Here is an 11,168-nt window from a genome sequence, read left to right on the forward strand (position 1 = left end):
TTAAATTAAACTTCGAGAAACACTGTTAAAAGAATGTTGTCAGAAATTAGAAATGAGAGGTGCCTATCTCTGATAAAAATTGTTTGCAATTTTTATCCATTCTAATTGTGACAAGTAAAAACAGCAGTGTTTTTGTTATACTGGCAGCTATTAGTAATTAGTTCCGTTTTTCAATATTGACTCTGCAAAATTTGCTAAAAATCCCTATCTCCAGATAATGATATAGATTTTTTGCTCGGTGAATGATATAGATTTTTTCCCTCATTTGGATTATTAGTGAATTCCTTCATTCCAGACAAAAGCGGTAAAGAATCCACTTGCGGGCTAATGAGGACTGGGGTCTTCTCAAAATGTATCAATAAGAAATTGCAATGTGAGTCCTCACATATTCAAACCCGTCACACGGCAAAAAGTTTCAGATTTGAAAACTCAAATTGAGTTTATCCTGGGTTCATAGCTTCAGATATTCGATTGGATAAAGTGTTACTTGTACTGCAAGAGCGGGTTGACAATCAATTACATTAACATTTTAAGCCCAAGCTGCTGTTCAATTGTTTCATTGCTTGTTAAAAATGAAAACAAATGCCATCCCGATGTTAAAATTTCGAACTTTCAATATTAGCGCTTTATCCTCGGAATTCAAATTAATTTGATAAAATACTTTTAATTTTTTTGTCCTATGAGAACATTGATTATGAAATGAGAAAAAATATTTTTTTTTAAATTTTGATTTAGCGGATCATATAAAAGTGTTTTCCATACCAAAGTTGCCCCTAAGTAGCTGTTTATCAATGATTAGAAAAGTCTGCCCGTACCTAATTTTCAGAGTAATTCAGTACTGAATCAGAAAGTTTTTCAGAAACAATTCAGTACTGATTCAGAGTCTGTTGATGTCACATTTGGCTCTGAAATTCTCTGATTCAGACTCTGATTTTTTTCTGATTCAGACTCTGAATCAGACTCTGAATCAGACTTCGAAGTTTCTCTGAACTAGGGTTAGTTCATAACTATGTTTGTGAGCCAAGCCAGGTTTACCATTGCTTTTGCACTCAGGTCCTTAAAAATACAAATTCATACAATACCTGTTGAAATTGAAGAAATTTATATAATAGGTTGTCGGAAATTTTCTCACGTCAAGTTAAAACTGACTTTATGAGATTTTCCAGTATGCTCTGTGTGCTTTAAAACCTCCTCCTTTTTCAGTCCGTCCTGGGGTCCAGCAGTGACGGAGTTGCTCAAATTAATTATCGGAAAACTGGTATAGAATGGTAAAAAAAACCAAGTTTGTAAAGTTTTCCAAAACAAAAATAAGACAAAATTAAACATCAAAACATGACAAAACTAGGTAAAAACATCATATAGCTCAAAGATTGTCTGAAAAAGCCCATACAACTAGAGAAAACTTCAATACTTTACAATACCAATAAAAATTATTTTTAATAATGAATATCGAGAAAATTACAACTTCTTTTTGCAGATTCAAAGTTCACAAAACGCTGGTCAAGCATGGTCAATTTATGCTGAAATAAACTTCACAATTTAAAAAATATTAACTAAATATTGCGTATTTTTTATTTCTGTGATTTTAAAAAATACTCAATTACTTGTTGAAGAATTAAGTTTTAATGCTTCAAAGGTTTTCCTCGATGTTCTGATTCAATTGTTTAAGTTATTGTACAACTTTTGTATCAGTCGACAAAATATATCGATGGGCCAATTTAGGCTAAAAAGGTCGGGCTGACAAATAGTTTTCAGCATAAAGCCAACTTTTTACGATAGATGAAAATTTTTATACGTTCTTAAACAAACAAGCTTCACTGTCAACTACCGACCTTCTTCTTTCGAAACAAAATTGTTCTATGAATATATATGCAAAGCTGGCTTCTTTCCTACTGTACAATTTTCACTTTTTCTTTATGAATACGTTAACCGTCTCTCTGTTTCTTTCAGGTTAAAAACTGTTGCACGAGCAGTTTTTAACGGCATCGAAAATAGTTTTTGGCCGAATCGAAGACTTCAGGCGATTTAGAGCTCTAAGAAAAGCAAACATCAACTTTGAAAATGTGAACATAACGTAGAAAAATATATTTACTTCTAAATGTATTAGGCGCTATGCTAGTTTTTGCAATTAATCCATCCTGTTTCGTCGACACTAACCCTTGTATAATGAATCAATTTTTTTTCGCAAATGTGAAGACGTGAAAAATGGTTGCTTAAAACGGTCATCAAATCAACCAAATTCATTACCGAAAATGGGAATCTTTTCTTATCTTTCATATCTGATTTTCTATGTTGTCGGAGGAGCTTGTTCAAGGTACTCCTCTAGTATAACAAAATAAGGAAAATTTGGAGAGTTGCAGAGTTTATGGATCACTAATTTCAAAAAATTATTACAAATCTTTGACATTCTTTTCTAAATTTATCTGAATTTTTTTTTACTTCTGTATTTTGAAAGTACACTTCAAACTAATCATTTTCAGGGTTTGGGTTTTTCTGTAATTAAAAACTAAATAGCTTCTTGACTGTAAAGTCCTTCGTTTGTAAAACTAAAATTCAATTTTAGAAAAACGCGAAAAAACGTTTTTCAGGTAACAAAAATTATTAAAATTTCCTATTCCGTTAAAAATACTCTGATTTAAAAAGTGAAAGGGCCGAGCTGCCGAAAATTTACTGACAGGGAAACTTCCTCAACGATTCTGAATGAAATGTCTTAAAGTCAGCTGCCTATACGTGTGCAACACCAATAGAAGTAGAAAAAAACTGTCAGAAAAAAACTTTGGAAAATTTGCTTAATATTTGCTGCAAACGGTTTTTTAGATATATTCAAAAGGAAAAAATATGTTTATTAAGTCTGGTAGCTCATCTTTGAGACTTTGACAATAAAATGTGTCGGATGTGCTTCAAGAAGTCCACATGTTGTTTTTCAGACAAGGAACAATCAAAGTTTAAACGAACGATGATGAACCTTGAATAGGGATCAGATGCAAAAAACATTTTTCTGTTTCGGTGTTTGTCTTTATGTGTTTTGCGTGGATTTTGTATATGTCTGTGTGTTTTAATTGGGTTATCGAGAAAAAAGATTTGTTTCCTTTAAATGCTAGACACGAATAGAGGCAGAGTGCAATAACTGTCAGAAATCTTGAAGAAAATTAGAACAGTTAAAGATATTTTTGCCCAATTGTGGGTTTATGTAAGTCCAAAATCACAACTGTGTGTTTTTAATTCTCGTCAATGAGTCAGTTGCACACTTTTGAAATATTAATTCTGCCATAATGCTCATGAAGTACGACCATTGAACAATTTTTTTCAAAAAAAAATCAAAACTAACATTTCAAAGTGTAGTGTGGAAATTATAATTACCGATACTATTGTCTAAAAAATCCACATTTAATATACGGATAAAAGCCCTCAAAAACTCGACACTCAATTTTTTAGTAAAAAAGCAAAGAAGACCAAAATAAACAGTGGGTGGCGATCATTGGGTATTGACCACTTGCCAAAAAAAGTTTTAAAAAAGAACGTGTTTTCGGCGTTGAGATTTGTATTTATATACAGGGCTTTGTATTAGAGTTTTTAGTTTGTGCAATACGTGTAGTTTATGTTGTTTTATGGTTTTTCTGTGTCTTCGTCTTTCAAATTGGACTGCATTTATTGTTTTTGAATCCATTGAAGAGTTCTTGATTATCTCTGCCACAAAAAGACGGTAATTTTCATTCAAACAGTACCAATAGATTTCTCCAATGAATTCAATTTGCTTTCGGATATTCCCAACAATTTCCCTGACAGACTTCAATGGTTGTACTTGCAACCTTGATCGAGATCGAGATTGCAGTTCAGACAAAGAACTTGTCACTGTAGCGTAAGTAGAAACCTGTGAATTTTGCTCAGTTTTTCTTGCAACCTGGACACATACCTGTAATGGCTTGAGAGATTGCTTAGTCAATGATTAAAACAGATAACTGGTGGGATGATTTTTCAAGGAGGGTATGAAAATTTACAAAGTTGAAGATATATCACCCATATAACGCCGCAGAGGCATACCCAAATCGTCACAGGGAAGTCTGTGTATCTCTTGTTTGTTTTTCCTATGTTAAAACATTTAAAATACAAAAAAACTGCAAAAAATGGATAATTTGACAAAATCGGCCGAATTTGGAGGGAATTGCGCAACCCGTGTTTGTAAAAGTATCCAAAATAAAGCCGCGGAATGGAGATACAAGCTACCTTCCCTATTTTCGCGCGCTATGTTTATTGATTCTGCGCAATTTAGGCATCTTTTTAGCACTCAGATTAACGCGAATTTGTGTTGAATGTATCTAATTTCTGAACTGAATATAGCAAAATCCGCCATTGATCCTAAATTTAAAAGTCGTTCAAGTTTTTTAATTGATAGCAAATAAAAGTGGCTAAAACTGGTCTACGGGTTAATAGTATACTCTATAGGGCTCAAATTTAGCACAATATTTTTTCCTTTGTTTTTTTGGTTGAGAGAGAGGATTGACATCACCACACACTCCCAACTCCCAAAGCTTTTTTTGTTCTGAGGAATTCTTCAGAAAAAAATCAATAATACTGTCTAAAATTTGATTTTTTAACGATAAAAGTTAATATTATACCATATAGTGCTCAAATAGACCACAACGTTTTTATTTGTTTTGAGTTGTAAGCCTGAAATCACCACAGAATCACAAAGCTTTTTGATAAATTTTTCAGAATAAAATCAGTTATACTGGCTAAGAATTGATTTTATTTTGATTCGATAAAATGAAAAATGTTGCTTTAGGACTGGCCGATTTTGAGATGGTTCTGCTTTTTTGCGGCACAAGTAAAAGAAGCGAAAAGAGCAATAAATTGAAGTCTGAGAGTCTGATACACTAAAAGGGAAGCACAATTCTGAAATTGGATATAAACAGCATAGAAGATACGACCAGGTTTGTTAACAATGATTGAGACCACAATTGTCATATCAATTTCTCTGCATTGGTGAACAGATTGGTAAATTTATCTAAACTCTATTTGTTTTATTATTTTAAACTACATTCACACACTCCTCTCTTCACACAATAAAACTTTAAATCCCCTTTCCCTTCGCAAAAGTGCGCATTAAATTAGACACAATTTCGGATTACAGATATATCTAAAGCAAATAATAGATACCTAAACTGAGCGAAGTTGTACTGCAGAATTTGTTACCTAGTTTCGGACTTGAAAATATCTTAAATTCGAACTGATTTTGCGAAAAACTGATCTCCTAATTGTGCTAATTTTATGTATCGATTTTCCGAGAGATTTTTTTTAAGGTGGAAACTTTCGGGCATATCTCTGCGTCGTAATGAGTAGAATACTATCTGGACTAGTGTAAATTGATTTCAGGAACCAAAAATGTTATTGAAAGTTGTAAGCTATTGAACAAAAACAATTAGACTATTAAAAATTAAAACTGGCAATAATTTGTTTTTAAAAGCAAAGAAGCAGCAATTAAAACGGGTCAAAATATCGTCTTTTATTGGATAGCTCGGTACTACTTTTATTTTGAGTCAATGTCTTAATTTAAAGTTTCTACTGTGCCGATTAAATATATGCGTGATGTGCTCTAGTAATTAGGTGCAACTTAACGCGTGTAAGTTTGCAGCCAAAAGTAAACTTTTCCATTAACTTGCACCAGTTCACCGATGAAATTTTGCAATAATCCTAATGTAATTCCTTGTCAAGAATTGATGGTTATCTTATAGAAATCTGGGAGATGTTGGCAGAATCCTGGAAAACAATGCATCTAATGGCAGATTCTGATATGGCAGTTTCTGACATATTCCCACAAAATTTTTGGCGGGATTCCTTCCAGATAATCATATTTCTGTCGGATTCCTACAATACCACCATTCTTCAGCCAGATTTCCGGGGATTCATTCTTTTTCAGATGGATTCTTGCAAGATAAACATTTTTTTCAGTATTTTCTACAGCAAAAAAAAAACATCCAACCGCCTCCATTTTCTGCCACAGGGTCCGTTTCTCTAATAGGTTCGACCAGAGAACACCTGGTTTTGACAGGTTCTATCAAGTAAAAATTTTCTGGCAGAATCTTGCAAAGAACCAGCTTTCTGCCAAAATATTGAAGATAACCATTTTTCTGCCAGACTCTGCCAGATTCATACAAAGTCGCCATCCGGTCTCGACTAGGGAATCTTGACTGAAGTTTTTGACCAAGATGCACGGACTGAAGTTGATTTAAAATTGTCTATTTGGAATTGTTCTGATACATAAAGGAAAATCAATTAGAATACAATCCAGTTAAGTTATTGCAATATAAAGCTTAAAAATTGGGATTTAGATATAGTCTAAAATCCAACAATAGGATGCTTAACGTGATGCATAATTGCGTATGGAGAGAACTCCACGTTAGTTGGAATCTTAATTTGCTGCGTTTATTGTTCAAACATTTCTTGGAAATTATGGGAATGTATATGCCAGACTGCTTTTCAGTAATATTGACCACAGTTTTTGTGCATTCTGAAAAGAGAGATAAAATAACAAATCGTTTTGAAAAGCTTACTGTTTGAAGACTTGATTTCTTTTTCAAAGTAGGCCTTTCGAAATGGTCATCTTCGGGTTTTGCCAACGCACCCCTAAACTTGTGTGTGCTACCCAGGTTGAGGTCCCAGACCGAAAGTCGATATGTCCAGACCGAAATGAACGCACAAGGTGGCGTCGTGCGTTCAAAATTACACGGTCTGGAAAAGAAAATGAACGCACGATAGTCTGGACATATGCAATTTTGAACGCACGATAGTCTGGACATATGCAATTTTGAACGCACGATAGTCTGGACATATGCAATTATGAACGCACGATAGTCTGGACATAAGCAATTTTGAACGCACGAAAGTCTGGACATTGTGACTCGGAGCGCACGAAAATTTTTTGATTGGAAACAAGAATGCCAAAAACTAATGAGTCCATGTTTGACTAAACACTCTTAATAGAGTGCTCACTCAAGTGAAAGCTTTCTACCAAGAAAACCTCAACTCACTTGAGTTCAAAAGTTACAAAACATCGAACGCAGGAAAATTCGCATCCAACATTTTGCTTTGTTTAAAACAATTTCACACCTAGAATTATAAACCCTTGCTGAAGTTGCAAAGCAAATCATACTTTAATAACTAGGTAGCTGGCACCCCTTCAGCCAATACTTTTATCGAACATCTTTTATTAAACAAAATGTAGGAACTGCTTGGGCACTTCATCACAACCATCACCCTAACGTATCTATATTTGAAACGAATACATTATAAAAACGTTATCTGAACATGAACGCACGAAAGTCTGGACATACGCATTTTTGAACGCACGAAAGTCTGGACATAGTTGTTTTTGAACGCACGATAGTCTGGACATGAACGCACAAATGAGCGCACGATTTTTCATTTAGAACGCACTAAAGTCTGGTCATATAAGATTTTGAACGCACGAAAGTCTGGACATATGGAGTTTTGAACGCACGATGAACGCACGAAAAATTTTGAACGCACGAAAGTCTGGACATAGGCACTTTCCGTCTGGGAGGGTCTGGACATAGACACTTTCCGTCTGGGACGGTCTGGACATATCGACTTTCAGTCTGGCACCTCAACCTGGGTACTTTTACTCCGGGCAAACAGCATTCTACAAGCTCATTCAAAATTTTGTCGAGTACAGCACTAATTTCACAGGATTGTTTACGGGAATTCGATTAAAAAAATAGAGCAATTTCGGACTACTTTTTAATGAAATGTTGATATATTAAGATATTGCTCTGTTGGTTTGGAAGTTTGTTAAGCCAGGTCGTGCCTACGTTTTGTGTATTGTTGTTTTTTTTCATTTTCCGTTCTTTATTGAAGAGACTGATCAATCTACTGCTGTCCGTATGAGAAAAAAGATATACTCTCATATAATTCCCTTGACAATATTCGATTTTTCCATGTGATATTTTAACACTCAATTGAAAAGAAATACGAGGAGCTTAATATTCCCGAAAACTCATTTTTCTCTGATTGATTGATTGATTGCTTGGTGTCTCGATGAATTAAAATGGAGTAAATAGAGTTGGCTGCAGTGCCATACATAACATGTTGTTAATGGTATGACTAAGAGATTTAGTCCCTAAAAAAATTGAAATTTGATAAATTTGCATTAATCCTACCTTGGAGCAACTTTTCCCCCCTAACAGCTTGTGTTTAGGCGTCACTTGCTGTTTAAAACCACTCAAGTGTATATTTTCGTGTTAAATAGCCCCGATTGTAATATAAGAGAATTGTTTGGCCTCCCGTCATGGGCACTTGGTTAGCCCAGTAAATTCATGAAATGTAAACACAAACACCTCCTGTTGCGATAGTTTATTTCATAATCTTGGCCAAACATCTAGCTCCTTGTTTTTATTCAAAATGAATTTGGAGTCTTTGAAGGCGGCACATCCATTTGATACTTAACTACTCTTTTCCTAAGGGCAAAAATGAGAAAAGGTGCCGAACCGTGTTTAACTCAAATATCCACCTCCTAAAGTGGGAATTGTTCTCTGTAAAAAATTGGGTCCAAATTAAAATTTTCTGTGCATTTATTCAATTCCCTCCGGTGATTGACTTGCTTTTGAAGCAGCGCTTTCTCAAGGAGCGCTAACTCGTATTTTAGCTCAAGGCTAGATTGCTGCAATTATTTGCTAAGCTTATAAATTACGCTTAAGGGACTGCAAATAATGCATAAATGTTGGGAAATAAATAAGACAGATCTTTTTTAGACATTGTTTAGTTTACACTTCATGGACTTCGGCGATTGATATATATTTTTTGTATTTTTAGTTGTTTGCTTATGGGAAAATATGGATAAGAGAGATTGCCGCTACAGATTATTCAATCAAGGTTTGGGTCTCAAAAATGTTTAGAGCATGTTGCTGCAATTTTGAGCCAATTGCTGAAATGTATATTCTACATTGTCGCCACTTGCAGATAGAGAAGAATGGTGAAAACGGTAGTTTATCAGTAACTTCGTTTCCATTGACTGAGGTTTATAGATATGAAGACTAACAGAAAAGTAAAAAAAAACAGCCCTAAAACCAGTTGCCGTTGTACCAAATATTTCATGGCGAATTTTAAAAGTGTTGAAAGAAACCTCGGATTCCACCAAAGAGTACAAAAACCGATTTAAAAGACCCGCATATTGTTCAAAAAAATTGGTGTATCCATTTAAAAATCGCTTTAAGCTGAACAACAAAATAAAATAACCATCCTTAATTACGATGAAAATTCAATGTGCATCTATTTTTCAAAAGATATTAATGAATTCAAAATAGCATCAAAAAACCTAAGTAAAAAAAAGTGAATTGTACTTCAAGAGAAAATATAACATTCCTGTCTTTGTTGAGAATAATTAACAAGTAGAGAAAAACAAAAAGCAAGGTAAAAAAATAAACTTTAAATTTAAACTTCTTGAAAACTTAATTTCAAAGACACGAAAACTCTTAGCTATCAACTGAAATCACTACACGAGCTCTTTCATACCTCGATAGTAAAACAGTGATTATCAGGAAGGTCTATCGTACGAAAAGAACAAATGCATGCATAAATCAAATATCAAAGTGCGTGACAACTGTTTTGGAAGCTTTTAAATAAAAATCTATTCATTGAAAACAACCAATTTAATCAATTGACCCTCCTTTAAAATAATCTGCGGGGCTTTTCAGAAAGGTGATAATTGGGTAATACAGGAAAAAAGAACCAGAAAAATTGAAAAAACAGGGAAAAAGAACCTTCCCAAAAAGGTTTTGAAAATTCTAGTTAAATTTGAAAACTAGAAAATCATTGGTTGAAACATATAACAGCAAAGAAAATTATATTGACTATCAATTAATAAAATGCGTTTTACAGGAGCTGCAACGCCACAAGGTAAAACAGAAATTAGACAAAATGCAGACCTAAAAAAGCAGTTTATATAAAAGAAACGAACTTATAACCATAAGTTATGACAAACATTTGCTTTTAATTAAATCAAGGTAAATTTGTCATTTTTGTACTGTCCTTTGGTTATTTCATTACTTAAGAAATGTCAAATGCTACACAGTAACAACGAGTTTAAGCTCAAAATTTCCCATATTTTTACGCAAACACAGTTTTGAAGCGGAAACAACAATGAGTCCTTTGCTCAAAATTCAAAGTATCAGAATTGGTCTTCATTTGCTCGTACTTCTTTGTCAATAAAAGAGTTGTGAATTGAAAAGATTTTTGATTGTAATCGACATAAAAACCGGTCAGATTCAGTCAAAAAATACAAACCACGAAATAAACTAAGAGCAAAAGCTACAAATAATTAAGCCAAAGTTACTGAGGCTAAATCAAAAGCTGCAAAATAGCCAGGATCTCAATTTTTACAAATATCTTTGCGTTAATTTGCTTGTAAAAGTTAATTGTCATTAATTGAGTTGTGATTTGAAATGATATTTTTCAGTAATTAATATTAGAGACACCAACACCAAAAACATTCTTTTGCAGTAAAAATCGGCGCCATTTAACAATCTGATAACTTTTAACAATAAAATTCCAAAATCAGACTACAATTAATCTGGTTAATGCTGCTTTTCCAATAAAACAAATAATTTTTTTCAAAATTTGCCGTTATGACTGAATAGATAAAAAAGGCTATATATGAGCTGATGAGATTTGTATAATTATCAAGTAATAGTAGCGAAAAGCTTATCGGTATGAACCGAAAGGAATGAATAAATTCGTTTATAGCGCCTTCGATATTAGATAAGACCATTGAATTTTTAGACTCAGTCATAAGACTACTAAAATAACAGCAAGTACCGGCAAAGCTCAAGAACTCAAGAACTCAAAAAAAAATACGAAACTCGTCTTGGTAGCCACGATAACAAAGCGGTTATATTCTTGTGACCTTATTTTAACATAAATAAGGCCTCTCATTAATTTAAACGTACTGAATGAGAACAGACTTTTCTTTAATTTGTACGAAGACGGACATAGTCAAAAGATAATCCAAAATTTTGTGGCAAAAATCAAAGGTCAGACCAAAATTGGCCCTACTGTCACTGCCCGTTTGTTACAAAAAGATCTTCGTTCCAAATAACAACGCAATAAAACTTTTGGCGAAGGAAATTTGAAAGATATCAAAAAAATGATGCATT

This window comes from Convolutriloba macropyga, chromosome 5 (assembly GCF_964194025.1).
Source record: "Convolutriloba macropyga chromosome 5, txConMacr16.3, whole genome shotgun sequence".
In the NCBI taxonomy this organism is placed as follows: domain Eukaryota; kingdom Metazoa; phylum Xenacoelomorpha; order Acoela; family Convolutidae; genus Convolutriloba; species Convolutriloba macropyga.